The 15,310-nt window shown below is 36.1% G+C and overlaps 1 long non-coding RNA gene across 1 annotated transcript; it reads right to left on the bottom strand.

Annotated features, from left to right (window-relative positions):
• Positions 1–11,247: 11,247 nt before the first annotated feature.
• Positions 11,248–13,110, bottom strand: LOC129442104 (uncharacterized). The gene is made up of 2 exons (XR_012358414.1): positions 12,706–13,110; positions 11,248–11,431 (listed from the first exon to the last, which is right to left on the bottom strand). It is a non-coding gene; the product is annotated as an uncharacterized lncRNA (long non-coding RNA).
• Between the last annotated feature and the right edge of the window lie 2,200 nt (positions 13,111–15,310).

Here is a 15,310-nt window from a genome sequence, read left to right as displayed (position 1 = left end):
TGGTCTACTAGAAGATGCTGTCTGAACATTCACCCAACAAGACAAGTACCTCTCTTCTCACATTTATGAATTTCACATGAACTTCACTTCTCCATCTGCCAGGGTTTTTCAAAGCAGACACTCTGAAATAAAGAATTAATAGGAACTAGATGAGTCAGTGATGGGTCAGTTAGTCTTTGACGTTAAACATGTGCTTGGAAATTTCCAAGAGGTTCTTGTTTAAACATGACCAGTCTGGTGTTATGTGACACCAGAAGGGAAATGACTTTTGAAATGATGCCTTTTCCATGCCGAGCTCTTTACCACTGATCAAACTGACGAATGTGTCTTTAAAATAAAATGGTTTTTATTTTCTTCAGTTTGAATCAGGTTTTTAGATCAGTAGCTTAATGCAAATGAGATGAAATGCAGAGAATTTTGTTTGCATGCCCGTAACCTTAGTAACACAAGAATGTAATGCAGATAAAATTAGCATTTACAGTATGCAGATGCTTTTCTCCAAAGCGACCTACAGTGCATTTAAAGGAAAACACCATCGTTTTAAAAATGTTTAATATGTTCTTACATCAACTTAGATGAATTAAAACACCCCTATCTTTTTAAATGCATGCACTGTGTACATTTTGGCGGCATCTAGTAATGAGGTTGCGAATTGCAACCAACGGCTTAGTCCACAACTCACCCCTCGAAACACATAGAGAAGCTACGGTAGCCGCCACCGGACAAACATTTCATCATCAAAGACAACTTAATAAAAAAAGTCCTTTAAGGGCTTCTGTAGAAAAATGGCAGCACAAAAGGGGACCCTCTGTGTATATAGATAAAAAGGTCTCGTTCTAAGTTAATAAACAACTAACGGTTCATTATGAAAGGTCTTTTTACACCCCTGATAATATAGTTTTGTATATTATTTTGCATTTCTGTCAAAATATCCTTCTAAAAATTACACCCTGCACCTTTAATCTTTGTACAGCGCGTCATGAATGTGTTAGCGTTTAGCATAGCCCCATTCATTCCTTAAGATCCAAATAAGATTGAATTTAGAAGCCACCAAACACTTCCATGTTTTCCCTATTTTAAGACTGTTACATGAGTAGTTACACGGGTAAGTATGGTGGCACAAAACGTAGCAATTTTTTTAAGCAGATAAAAAATGAGGACTATATTGTATGGCCCAAGAGCGCTTAGTTTGCAGCAAGCTTCGACCTCGGCGTGCAGTAACATCATCACTCCTGACTACTCCCCCTCTTTCTCAAACTTCCCTCAATATTACTGCGCCCGAGGTCAAACTAAGTGCTCTTCCGCCATACAATATAGTTCCCATATTTAATCCACTTAGAAAATCGCCACGTTTTATTTTGTGCCACCATACTTACTCATATAACTACAAATTTAAATAGGTCTTTAAATAGGGAAAACATGGAAGTGTTTGGTGGCTTCTGCAGTCAATTCATCCCTGTTTGGATCTTAAGGAATGAATGGGGCTAGGCTAAATGCTAACACAGTCACAACGCGCTGTACAAAGATTAACTGCATGCATTGAATAAAGATAGGTATGTATTTGTTTGTCTAAGTTGAAGTAGGAACATAGTAAAATATTGAAAACGGTGGTGTTTTGCTTTAAGGTATGTTAAATCATGTTCCCTGGTAATCAAACCTCTGATCTTAACCCTGCTTAAATGCAAAGCTATGTAAGCCATAGGAATACAAGAAAAAATTCCTGTGCATCGTGTTGGGCTGAATAGATTTAGTATATCAGAACTTAATATGTTAAACATGCCATGAAGTCATTTTTATATTTGTAAAATCCATATATCAACATTTAGATTTCCAAATGAGTTCATTATATAGTGTTTCTTATTCATAAACCTCTTACAGTACTTGTTTGCCTGCCGCAGATTAAGTTTATCGCCCACAGAAAGCAGTGGTAAACAGTTTTATTTAAAATAGACGTGTGCATCTTTTATTCTGTTGTTAATGGCAGCTATTACCAAGCACATATACAGAAGTGCTGTAATCATTCATACTTTTAGCATTTTAAAGGACCATTGAGGTGTCTTAAATGCAGTGGTGGAGTAATGACGCAACTTTCAGTTAAGTGCCAGATCATTGCATCCTGCTGCACGCTCCACACCCTGACACAAGATTGAAAATTGCAGCCAGGACAGATTTCACAGGCATTTGTGCATCACGTGATTTACTAAATAATGCAGATGGTGCGCACAGTAAAAATGAACAGGCATTTAGCATTTCATTCACAATCAATATTCGATAATACATGAGAAGTTCAACATGTGCACACATCCATCACCTCCGTCCCAGCATGCCATAGCGAAGCGGATCAATGTTTAAATCCTGTTGCCTCTGGTCAAAACATGTATTTACAAGGTCTCACAGATTTTTACAAGCATTTAATTCATTTTATTTTACTTGCAATCTTTTGGAAACACACACGCACATAGAATACAAACCTTCAGCACTCCAACGCCCTTTCAAAGTCTCTACAGTCATCCTGAGGAGTCTGTATATCTTCGAGTTTAATGGTCCATTAGAGATGTACTGAACCATCAGAAATGTTATTACACTGGAATTCCACTATATTAGGCATGAAATGAAGGGCATGAGTGTAGTAAGTGAAGAAGTTTTGTGTAATGACAGTTACAGATGAAATCGCAGAATCTAGATTTACATTCCCGTTCTGCTAAGAAAAAGTTATTTGCAGAGTTTGTGATGTCGCCTCCTGCTTTAATGTTGGTCTCTTTCACTGACAGCTGAAAATGATATGAAAATGAAATTTAAACACACAAATGTACATTTCATATCTCTTTTTAATTGCAATTCCTTTAAAATGTACTGGCCAACTGTCCATAAGTAAGCAATAAGGAATGAGGGTCTGTGCTGTATCATGATAAGTCACAACTGAAGGCCTCTGTTAAGTATACATACATACATACAAATATTAAGGCCAAAAAATATGTATCAATGCAACTTTCATTAAGTAAAATCACAAAAAATTGTCCCTGGCCGATGTGAAAAGCAACCGAATGTTTCACATATGTTTAGTTTACATTGCTAAGGGTTGTTGCTAAAATCTTCACAGTGATTGCTGGGTGCAGCGATCATAGTTGTGTTTAATAAAGCAATAAGCCCCAAGAAGCAGTGGGTTACCAGTGCATTTTATAACAGTTAAGGGCCTTTGTTAGGCACGACGTGAAGCGGACCCTTAGCTGTTATAAAATGCACTGTAACACCACTGCTTCGCGGGGCTTATTGCTTTTATAAAACGGTTACTTCATATGCTTATGAGGATTTTATAAAATAAAACAATAAGTTGTGATTATATTAGTAAAAATATTACTCTTCCGCCAAACAAAATAGTTCCTCAGAATCAAGTGTGTCTCCAACAGAGCGCAGTTCCCAAGCAACACAGACATAGCAAAGACACAATGAAAATACAATTAAAGACTGTAATGTTTATTTTCATATATCAACATTCATCTGATTTATACATTAACATTAATATCGTGCAATTGTTGAAGTGATGATTAAATATGCTTGGAAGCATGCTTAACTTTAACTCTTTCCCCGTCAGCGTTTTCTTTTTAAAAAAGTTGCCACCCAGTTTTAGTTCAATGCCTTACAGAAAAATTATCTTCTTTAAATAAACATAAATTATATCAAATGAAAGAACAGACCCACCCTCCCCTTAAAATAAATAAATAAATCAGTTTTATCCTACCTTCATTTGTTCTCTTATCACATCTCAAATTTTCATCTAAAAGCGGAGATAATTAAATTTTTGTGAAAAACTTTTGTAAGAGATCAGATTCAGAGCCTGATCAAAACTTACACTGTGTTTTTAGTGTTGAGTGAATGCGTCAGTGTTTAAGTTGGGTAAGATCGCCACCCAGTGGATAATAGCGGAAATGTGAATTTGAGGTAGAAACTCAAGGGAACGTTTTCTCTTTATTGACGAGATGACTCAACAACATTGACATTTATCTGGATATCGCCATTCATTGTGCAATTGTAGAAAATTAAAAATATGATTAAATACTGTGGTGTTTATTTTTATAAATCAATACGTAGCACAGTGGCGCAGTGATACTTATGTAATGCGGTCTGAACCATGTGGTTACCAGGGTATTTTATCACGGCTTAAAATGCGTTTCAACCGGGTGTGCCTCATAAGTCTTGAAAAGTGAAGCCGCTGGCTCTTTGATCGCCCCCTGGTGGCTGGCTGCAGTACAAGTCATAAACCCTGCCCTTTATATTCAAACGAATAAGACTCTGCTCTAAATAAAAAAAAATTTACACTTCAAATAAAAGTTTCTGAAAGATGGTTTTGGTCCTTTCAAGTAGTTGTTATCACGCTGATATATGTTCAATTGTTCATTTTTGTGATAAGTTCCATTTTAGCTAGTAATTTGATGCTATAGAAACGGGCCGTGTCGTTATGATTGGCTTGGTTGAATTGGTCGCGCGAGCAATTGGGCGGAAGTTTGATACCGCGGCTCCGCCTCTGGCTCCACGGACGATTCTTCTGCGCATGCCTTGGCTTCAATTCATCACAATGGAGGGAGGTGACATTGCATTATCCATTTTTTTTTACAGTCTATGGTTTTAACCAATCAGAATGAAGGACCAGAACGGGCCTTTTTTATAATAATAAATAAAACACAGCTATTTGACCAATCAGAATCAAGTATTGGAACTACCCTTTTACTAACATTTTTATTTGCTTGCTAAAGCCTATGACCTCCATCTGATACTTAAAATGTGTTATATAAAATGTTGCTGTATAACTGTAATTTTTTAATGCAACAGTAATTTGATATTAATACTTTATGACATCTGTGTGACACACTGCATGTATCTTTCATCCCAATGGCATTTTGTAATAATGAATGAATTTGCGGGGTATATTGATTCTTGCTTGCATGTCACCTCACACCTAATTGTGGTTAACCAGATCTGGTCGATAGCACATACTCACCTGCAGGCTATCTGCTTCTATCATTGACTAAAGATTACAGTGATGCTTTTACGTCCTGTTTCCCACACATATCTCCCTTTCCCACCTGATTGTATTGCTGCGGCATGTGTGTCTTCCTAATCGTGAGGGTGTATTAAAGTGTCTGGAAGAATTTCTGTATAAAGTACTTTAGGCTATCAGTGTCTACGGAGGTCATGGATAATGATTTAACCATGAGCGTCCTGGGTCCACGGTCAGGCCCTTTATCTCTGTATAAGATTTATTTCATGAGGTCATTTCTACCTCATAAAAAGCGCACAGGGAGATATTAAAGAGTGAAACTGAGAACCAGTGAATGTGATAACATCACCCATTTGGTCTGTATTTGCAATTGAGAAAAGCTTAAAAAATGTATTTGTCAAATATGTCTTTATGATGTAGAGAGAAAATGGCAATAACAGATAACAGCTGTCTGGTGACCCCTGTCACTTCTGGATTGTTGATTCTGCCAACAAACCAGTATTTCTGAATGACCTGATGACAGGATTATGCAGATTTGAAGCTAAATTATCTGATGAACGTATAATGAGAGCATTCAGTTAATTTCATTATCTCATTTTTTACAAATGTGGCATTTAGCTGTTTTAAATAACAAATTTACATCTAAACCCAATTTGTAAAGCAGAATTTCCAAATGATGGACACAAAATAAAGATATATTGTCATTATTTATTCAACAAAAGTGTTTAATTTTACAAAAACTGAAAATTTGACTTGAAGTTTTCGTTCATGTATGATATGAATGAATGAGATGAAATAAAATGAAACCCTCTGCTTTCAAACAAACAATAAACAAACGAAACAGGGGAAAATGTTCAATCCTAACTATATTTTTTTCTCTTCCAATAAACTCTTAAATATGGGTATTTTTCTTCAAAAATATTTTTTTAGAAAAAATATGAAATAATTGCATTTTTGTGAAGGTATTTGGTTAAAGATCAGTTTCAGTATGATTTTCAAAACATACCGTATTTTTCGGTCTATAAGCCGCGCTTTTTTCATAACTTGGCTGGTTCTGCATCTTACATTCAGTTGCGCCTTTACTGTAAGTCAGTATGAATTAATTTTGACATTTATGAGGCAAGAGACAACATTCCCGTCTACAGCCGCGAGAGTTCGCATTTGCTGCTTCTGTATTTATGTAATTCAATGGATTCAGTGATGTGGAATGACGAGTATGCAAACTTCACGCTAGTTGTCTTGTTCGGTTAATTTAGCCTGTTCAACCTTCCAGGTAAGTTCTGTATGCTACACTGTAAAAAATTTCTGTAGAAATTACAGTATTATTGGGTATTACTGGCAACTAGCTGCCAGTAACTTGCTGTAGATTTTACATTTATGTTATTTACTGGCAACAGTTTGTTCAAAGTTAAATAAACATTACAAAATTTCCATCTTTATCATCTACAGTAAGTTACTGGCAACCAGCTGCATAATTACAGCTAATTTTTTACAGTGTATGGTTTATCGTTTAAATAACTGATAATATTACTTTAACGTACAGACATCTATTCAGCCGGCTGTTCCGTCTGCTATTGTTTAGTTGAATAACTTGCCTTTCCAGATTAAATGTCTGTTCTTTGGCTTGGAATTTGTGAAAAAAAATTCAAAATAAACGCGACGTTTAGTCCACTGTGACTTATATATGTTATTTAAATGACGCATTTTTGGCTAATTCTCGGGTGCGGCTTATAGTCTGGAAAGTAGTCGGTTTTTTTTGCTTCCGTTTTTTTTTTATAAATTTGGTCATCGCGGTATTACAGATTAACATAAAAATTCATCAGGAACACATTTTTTCATGCAAATGTTTTCTCTTAATTGACGAGATAACTCGTCACCAAATCAATCAATTTTGTGCGCATCTATCCAGAGAATGGGCTAATGCTGTTTGGCAAAGTCAAAACAGACAGTTTTGTTCGTTTTTGAGAGCTGAAGCTTCTAGCAACCATCCTAGAAATGTCATGTCTGAGATCACCAACTTTTGTGTTGGTTGGCCTTTACCTTATTTATTACTTTTCTGGTGCTTCCTGCTGGATAGTTTTGATGGGCATCCACTTCTATAGACCCTTTTACAGCCCACGTGATCAAATAGTCTGCGCGTGCATTTTGGCAACAGAAGTGGTGTTGTTCCCCATTGGTTCTAAGGTGTTAGCAACTCAGAAAGTTTATTAAAACGGTTTCCAAGAATCAAAATGTCTGGTTGTTGCGTTTGGTTGCACTAATATAATATACTAATAATACGTATATATGTATCTGGCAACTTTATTTTTGGCCATCTGCTAACGTCTTCTATCCACTCCACTACAGTATACGGATCTGGAGCTGTGTTGAAAAAGTTGATAAGTCAACTTTTAAAAATAACTTTCTCTGTCTGTGTACTTCAATGCAGATTCTTGCTATACTTCCGTTGCCAAACTGAGTGCGCATACGCTGCCACGTCATTGTGTACAAACAGTAAAAGGGTCTATGCGGTGCTGTGGTCATGAATGAGTTGTGAATGAGAATATTTTAAAGGGGACATTTCACAAGACTTTTTTAAGATGTCAAATAAATCTTTGGTATCCCCAGATGTAAAGTTTTAGCTTAAAATACCCCATAGATAATTTGCTATAATGTTAAAATTGCCACTTTGTAGGTGTGAGCAAAAATGTGCCGTTTTTGGTTGTGTCCTTTAAAATCCAAATGAGCTTTCCCCTTCTGACCTCACAAGGGGAACCAAATTTCAATAAGCTATGCAGAGAATGGTTTACCAAAATTAAGTTATTGGGTTGATCTTTTTCACATTTTCAAGGTTGATAGAAGCATTGACATGACATGTCCCCTTCAACCATATTTTTGTTTCACCCAACAATTTTAATACCAGGAAATCACAACAATCAAGACAAAAACGCAGACTAAATAAAAACGGGTTTTGTGTGAACCACCGCTCAGTAAACCATAGACAGATTGAAAAATGAAATTACAAAATGGATGACCCGCTGTAGGCCGATGACAGGCTTATGTTCAATGATACATGATATCAAGACATACACTCCCCTTAAATTCACCTCTGCTAGAAGCCCCCTTTAAATCTCTTTAAAATGTATTTACAGATGTAGCAGGAGAGGAAGGTTTTTGTATTCGATACATGTTGTCTCTGAGATTTATGATGGTTCTCTGGGTGTACATATGTCAGTAAACCCAGATGTCATCAGGAGACTGCCGTGTGCTGAACCATCTGCTCTGTCATCTTCCAGGGTCTCATCTCTCTATCCATATCACAATAATAAATGTCACACCCACGCTTGAGGAAAGCATTACTGATTCTTTTGAATGACAATGAGAAGCACTATGATTTATTATAGGTATAGAAATGTAAAATTCGCCCATGAAATTTTGATATGAAGGAAAGATGATTTGTGAAGATGTATTTCTGGATCCCGCTTAGTGGCTCTTTATGAGGTTCTGCGCCACGGCAGACCGGCCCTTTAATAATAAATCACTGACTTTTTTTATTCACAACATTTTAAGCTTATCCTTGTAAGCCTTTGAGGTATCTTCAAAATTCTTCTTATCAATGCAGATGGTATTAACAGTAGTGCCATTAATCATTCAGTAGATTTTACTGCTCATCATAGTTTGATCTTTGTGGTAGCCAATTAAAGGATACAATAAGCTGAACATGATGCCTTATTCGATTGCTGGCAGAGGTGTACAGTACCACTGTAACTGCACATGATTATATAATTATTTAAGTACTATTATAGGATAAATTGTGTAGGGGGGGGGGGAGGATTTGTACAATACAATTTTTGATTGTCTATTGTGGTAATATTTTGTACTCATCGTCCTATTTCTTTGTATGCCAGAAATGTAATTGCAAGGCTTCCTTGGATTCTTTTTAAGCTGAGCTTATACTCCAAAGACACCAACATGCATGCAAAATTATGAATACATATTTAATAAAATATTTGAAGAAAGAGTCAAGGGGCCCTATTTTAGCAATCTAAACGCATTTTCTAAAGCGCACAGTCTAAATGGGCGTGTCCGATGCCACTTTTGCTAATTTAATGACAGAAAAAATGGTTTGTGTGCCTATCGCATGGTCGAAAAGGGTTGTTCATATTTTCCTAATGAGTAATGGGTGTGTTTTGGGCGTAACGTGCAATAAACCAATGAGAGTCTTATCTCTCATCACCTTTAAAAGCCATTTGCGCTGGCGCTATGTCTAATCCCTATTTAGATGACGGACTTTGAAAAACTAAGCGAAGGAAGAAGACCCCCAGTTTAAGAATAATGTTAAAAAATGTGTTGTTTTCATTTTTATTGAAATTTTATTTTTTTTGGATTAAAACCTTTAAAAGCCTTTTTCTTTCAGTCATAGAAATACAAATAGCAGGCTTTTAATTGCTGTAAATATATTGATATCCTACATAATCATTGTAATCTCATAAAATAATGAGCAAATATGCAAGAAAAGGTTTGTACTCTAAAAATACAAACAAGAGATAAAGAATTTACAAACGCGCGGAGAGCCGAAGCGTTTCAGCACTAAAACAGCGCCATGGGATCTTTAAAAAGCATTACTTAAAATGTTTCTCATCCCACCATATCCACAGATACAGAGTCATCATATACAATAAATCCGTAAGGTAGCATTTAAAAACATTTAAAATAGATGCATTTGTTTAAAGCAAAGCATTTATTTACTTAACAGGCTACAGGTAAAGCGGCTCTTTACACCTTGTAACGTTTCATAATCGTTCCTCATTTATGTCCAAGACTCACTAATAATCTTTTACATTTCAATCCTTTAATCTTTTCTTTCATATGTGATAAGCAAACCCGCGTTGTCGGCCCATTTATAGTCGCATATTTCTAACGCACTCTTTAAATAACAAAAAAACATATTAAAAAACATAAAAAACTTTAGACTTTAGAGCAGGTTTTTGTTGGTCAATGGCGTAGTATATTTTAGTTGCCTCAAAATAGCAACGCGCCAACAATGCGCCTGAACACACTTCGTTTTTTAGACCAGAACGCCCATGGGCGCAAACACGGGCGCAAATGCATTTGCTATTTAAACAACATGGCACTAAACGTGAAAATGATAATTGCGCTGGGTCGAAACTAGCAAAATACACCTACGTCATGCATTGCGCTGCATTGCGCCGGGTGTATGATAGTGCCCAAGATGTTCAAACATCACTTTTGGCTGCTAACACAGATTATTGTTAGAAACTGAAACTGATAAGTTATGAAACCGATTTATTTGAGGCAAGTATGGTACGATTAAGACAAAAATAAATTCTGGTCGTGTTTCATAAATGAGACCCATTGTGTTCCTACATGACCTAAACTTAAGTTTCACATAAAATGTAATTACTACTTTTAATGCAATATCTAGTTTTAATATTCAATTTGAACGCTTGTTTGTGCAATTTTGTAGTTTTAAAGCTTTGTGGTGTGCTGTGGGATTTTCTTTACAAATCAAAACTCTGCCGTTAAGAAAGGGTTGGGAACACTGATCTACTCTAATGAGATATTTTCTGGGGGCGGACTCACCCACATTTTATTTGCTTCTGATGCCAATGGTTAGGTTTATACACTCAAAAAAAGATTAGGTTATATTAACTCCCCAGTAGGAGATAAAAACGGACTAAGAATTAATAAGTGCGTAAACATCCATAGGTTCTTCAAAGCTATTGATGCATCTTTTCAGATCAGTCACCTTTAAAGACACATGAAAGTCATATTTTTTTTAATGTGAAAGTTTTGAGAAAGTTACAGAACTTCTACCCTGAGACCCATGATAAGTCTGTCTGGTGTCAGACTTTGTTTAATACTTCAATATCACCGAAGATAAAAGATCCTGGCTTTCATCTCGTCTCTTTTGTGTTCACTACACACATTAATGGGACTTCAGTTACATTGGTCTTCATTAGCTCACTGATGCAAAAATTACACAGAAAGGCACCCTGATATTAAAAAATCCACTATTGTCTCATAAAGACATAAAGGGTTTGTTTCAGCTCATTTGCTGATTCATTACCAAAAGTCATTACTCCTCATAAAGCTTCACAACATTGCTTTTAATCAGTGCCGGTCTGAGCCTCTTGGGGGCCCTAAGCAGAATGTGTTTGGGGGCCCCCCTCCCACCCCGCGGACACAAATGTCACGCTCTAATGTTACATTATAAATGAATACAGTGAGGTTAAATAATGAAAAAAATCTATACTTAAATAAAATACTTTATTCTTCAATGTGTCATGTCATATTAACAGGCTATGGAATGTTAACATTGGCCAGCAAGAAAAACCTCATCTGCTGCATCATCAGCTGTGGAGGCACTGACACTTGATGAAACATCAGGGGCGGGTAGAGTTGGTTGTGCTCCAAAGTACTTCAACAGTGTTCCTGAAAAAAATAGCATTGGATAGGTGCAGAGTTGATCGAGCAGAATGAGTTTATTTTGCTAATTTTTCATTACTTACACAACAAACAATAAATAAATAAATATGAGGACAGCACTGTTACATCACTACCCACCATATAAATAAGATTGAAGTCTATTTTCATCACAGAAATCTCCCTACCCAACATGGTATTGGTACATATTCTCATAAAGTCCAATACCATCTCTTACCAAAGATCTTAGACAGAGAGCGCATGTGCTTTGCCTATGAAGCTGGAACGTTACCGATGTTGGAACGTTCACTTCAACACATACAGCAATGCTAGCTAGGGGTGTGATGGATCACAAAACTCACGGTTCGGATCACATTATGTTTTTTGAGGCACAGATCTGATCATTTTTCGGATCAGCAGAATAAGGGGTTGGAAAAACTAATAAAAAATGAGGAAACTACTTACAAACATTTATAAAAAGAACAAAGTTGCACATTAAATAAGGGCTAAAATTAGCATTAGGTACAGAAATCAAATCAAATGAATCATAACACTTTATTGTATGAATTAAATATAATTATTCTTTTTTAGAGCTACAGAAGTGATTTTCTCTTTGTCTTGGAAGGTTTGATTAACATTAATGACACAGATTTAAGTAGGTTAATTAAGGTTACTGTCTCTTTAAGAGAAGCACGGACCTGTTTTCTGCCTAATCTATACATAAACCGTCCAAAGACATAAACAAATGTTTTTATTGGGAAAGAGTACTGTGGAGATCATTTTGTTTGTATGTGCCCTGTCAAGAACAGAAAGATTTTATGTTCGTCTCTCCATGTGTGCCCTACTAAGTGCACTTATACGCGTCGCGCTCACACAGACGGAAATACAGTCGGCGGAGCATAAAACCGTTATGTTGTTTTCAGTGCTCTATTCCTCAAATGTATGTTAATGGACTACAGTATGACACAAAATAGCGTAACTCTCTCTAAAGTTTAAACATCAAGTGTTAGTGTTCTGGTCTCTGAAGGGAGCTGGGCTGGACAATTTAAACCGCATGGGCATGCAGAATACTGCTCACTTTAGCGCATTTTTGCGGGATAAATTGTTTAAAATCACTTGAAATGTTAACTTTTGCAAGCCTTTGAAACACGTGCAAATGATAAACTTTCACTATTTAAGCGCATGCGAGCCGAACCGTGGGTCGATCACGGTCACGGATTAACGTCGATCTGTCACACCACTAACACAAATTAAACATACTGTATATAATCATGCAAACATACCTTTATCTTGCTCTTTTTTTCTCATCCTCGGTCCTTCTCTTTGTTCTCTTTTCGGCCCCAGAGAGATATATCCTTTTTTGTGACATGTCAAATGGCTCATCATTGTTTACAGTGAGTGACGACGTCGTGCACTTGCGCGCAGGTGGCGCAGGTGTCTATGTTGCGCCTGACTAAAACGCTAGCACTGCAGACACGTAGTTGTCTGCAAATCAAAATTTTCTTGTCTTTAATTATTCATTTATAAATTCGTATTCATTCATTCATCCATTTATATTACCTGTTTAAGTTATTTAATTGTATAAAAAATAAAAATTAAAAAACGATTGGGGCGGGGGCCCCCTGGTGGCCAGCGGGGCCCTAAGCAGCCGCTTGGTTCGCTTATGCCTCGGGCCGGCCCTGCTTTTAATTATATCACAAAAAGAGTGGTTAAACTGCAAATAGTTGTTCATATAAAATTTTAAGCTTTTAGACTTTTTTAATCTATTTTCTTCCTGTAATAATGAAAGCAGGGAAGGTGTTTTTAAAATTAGTATGACATTAGTATGACCAACAACTGATTTGTGAAATACTTATCTTTAGCATGGGATATTGGTTTTCTGATGTCCCCTGCATAGGGTTTTACGATGTCATCCTGGTTTATTAGCTTATTAGTGTTTTCATCATATGAATTTTTTTTTTAAGGAAAATACCCATATTTAAGAGTTTATAAGCAGATAAAAAATATAAATAGGATGAAAGTTTTTTTCCCTTTTGTTTATTTGTTTGTTTATTGTTTGTTTGAAAGCAGAGCGTCTGTTCTTTCATTTGACATGTTTGTATGTTTATATATTTTTAGAAGAAAATTTCCCTGGAATGCATTTTGTAGATTTGTGTGAAAATCAAAAAAATGCTGGCGGCCAACTTTTCAAAAAATGGCTGGCAGGGAATGAGTTAAGTTTTATTTGAGTTTAAAAAAAAAAATTATTTTCACCATGACGTGTATGCCCCGCACCTTTGATTGCCCCGCTCCCAGTTAATCGATACTCGTTTTTCAGACCTATGGATTAATCGAAATGAAAAAATGACATACACGCACATCCCCTAACAAAAGTTTATTCAGTTTATCCTTCCCTCATTCATCCTTACCACACTGCAACCGTTACACAGGGCTCTTGGTTAATCCAGCACTAACCATTATAAACAACCCTAAATGAGTATATAGCACTGTCATTTTTTTAGCAGGCGTGATAGGCTTATATAAATATCTGTATCCAATATGATTCAAATGCCAGATGGAGCTGAACGTAACTAAAGAGAAATTAGTTTCTCTGAAAGGTCACTAAAAGCCACCACACTGGTCCTTATTGACAAATTCAATCCTCCTGCCAGTTAAATCTCTTCTCTTCTCTCTCTTTAAAAACATGGGCTGAGCAGTGAATGCAGGTGATGTGATGAGCAATCTCTTCATTCTTACTGACAAAGAACAAAGATAGATGAGCCAGTGCCTACACAACTGTATTGTGTTTGATCTAAGTTATACTTTATTCCCTTTTCTCAGTTTCTTCTACAAACCTTAGAAGTGCTACTACATACAGATGTTCCTCTAGAATGACTACAACCCAAATGCATGACCATCTGCCTAAATATACATTTATTGATTTGCTTTATGAGCAGATTTGTGCAGCAGAACTAGTGGGGTCATGTTATACCAAATTTAAGACCATACTAAATAATGCCTACCAATATTTGTAGATGTAAGTAAAGGCTGTCAAATATATTATTCAAATAATTTGCCTATAATTTTTTTTAATAAAATATTTATATAAGCATTTATACAAGCATTTTAAGTCAATTAATTTTATAATTAAACAACTTTGCTATTGAACTATGCCACACTGATCTGTCACAGGTTCACTATACAGCGACCTATAAAAAATAAAAATTGCATTACACAAAACATGACCCAAAGCCCAATTTGAACTATCAGGGTACCCTAAAAATAGACAAACTATGGTCAGCTTGCCTGAAAAGAAGCCCACTTAGAGGTACACTCCACTTTTTTTTAAAAAATATGCTCATTTTCCAGCTCCTCTAGAGTCAAACATTTGTGTTTTACCGTTTTGGAATCCATTCAGCTGATCTCCGGGTCTGGCGGTACCACTTTTAGCATAGCTTAGCATAATCCATTGAATCTGATTAGACCATTAGCATCACGCTCAAGAGGAACTATATTAGGAACTATAGGAGCTATACTCTCATTCTGGAATATTAATTCAATTCAATTTTATTTATAGCGCTTTTCACAATTTGGTAATTGTATCAAAGCAGCTTTACATTAATAGAAGCAGTGAAAAGCACAAAAAAACCGACAGATAGCACAACATAATACACAATAGCACAAGCAGCTAAATTTGCTGCGGCTATAAATCAACATTAAAGGGAATGTATTACTAATGTAACGTATAGAAGTTAAGGCCAAGAAGGCTGCCTCCCCGGGTTGAAAAACCTCCTAGGAGAAAAAAAACCTGGATTTTTTAGCCGAGGAAGTAAAAAAAAGTCCTAGGATGGAAAAACCCTAGGGATATATATATATAAATTAAGGACTTTGCTGTCGTAACATGGCTGC

The sequence above is a fragment of the Misgurnus anguillicaudatus genome, chromosome 18 (genome assembly GCF_027580225.2).
Source record: "Misgurnus anguillicaudatus chromosome 18, ASM2758022v2, whole genome shotgun sequence".
Lineage (NCBI taxonomy): Eukaryota > Metazoa > Chordata > Actinopteri > Cypriniformes > Cobitidae > Misgurnus > Misgurnus anguillicaudatus.
Note: the sequence above shows the minus strand (reverse complement) of the source record. Positions and strands in the feature narration are given on the sequence as shown.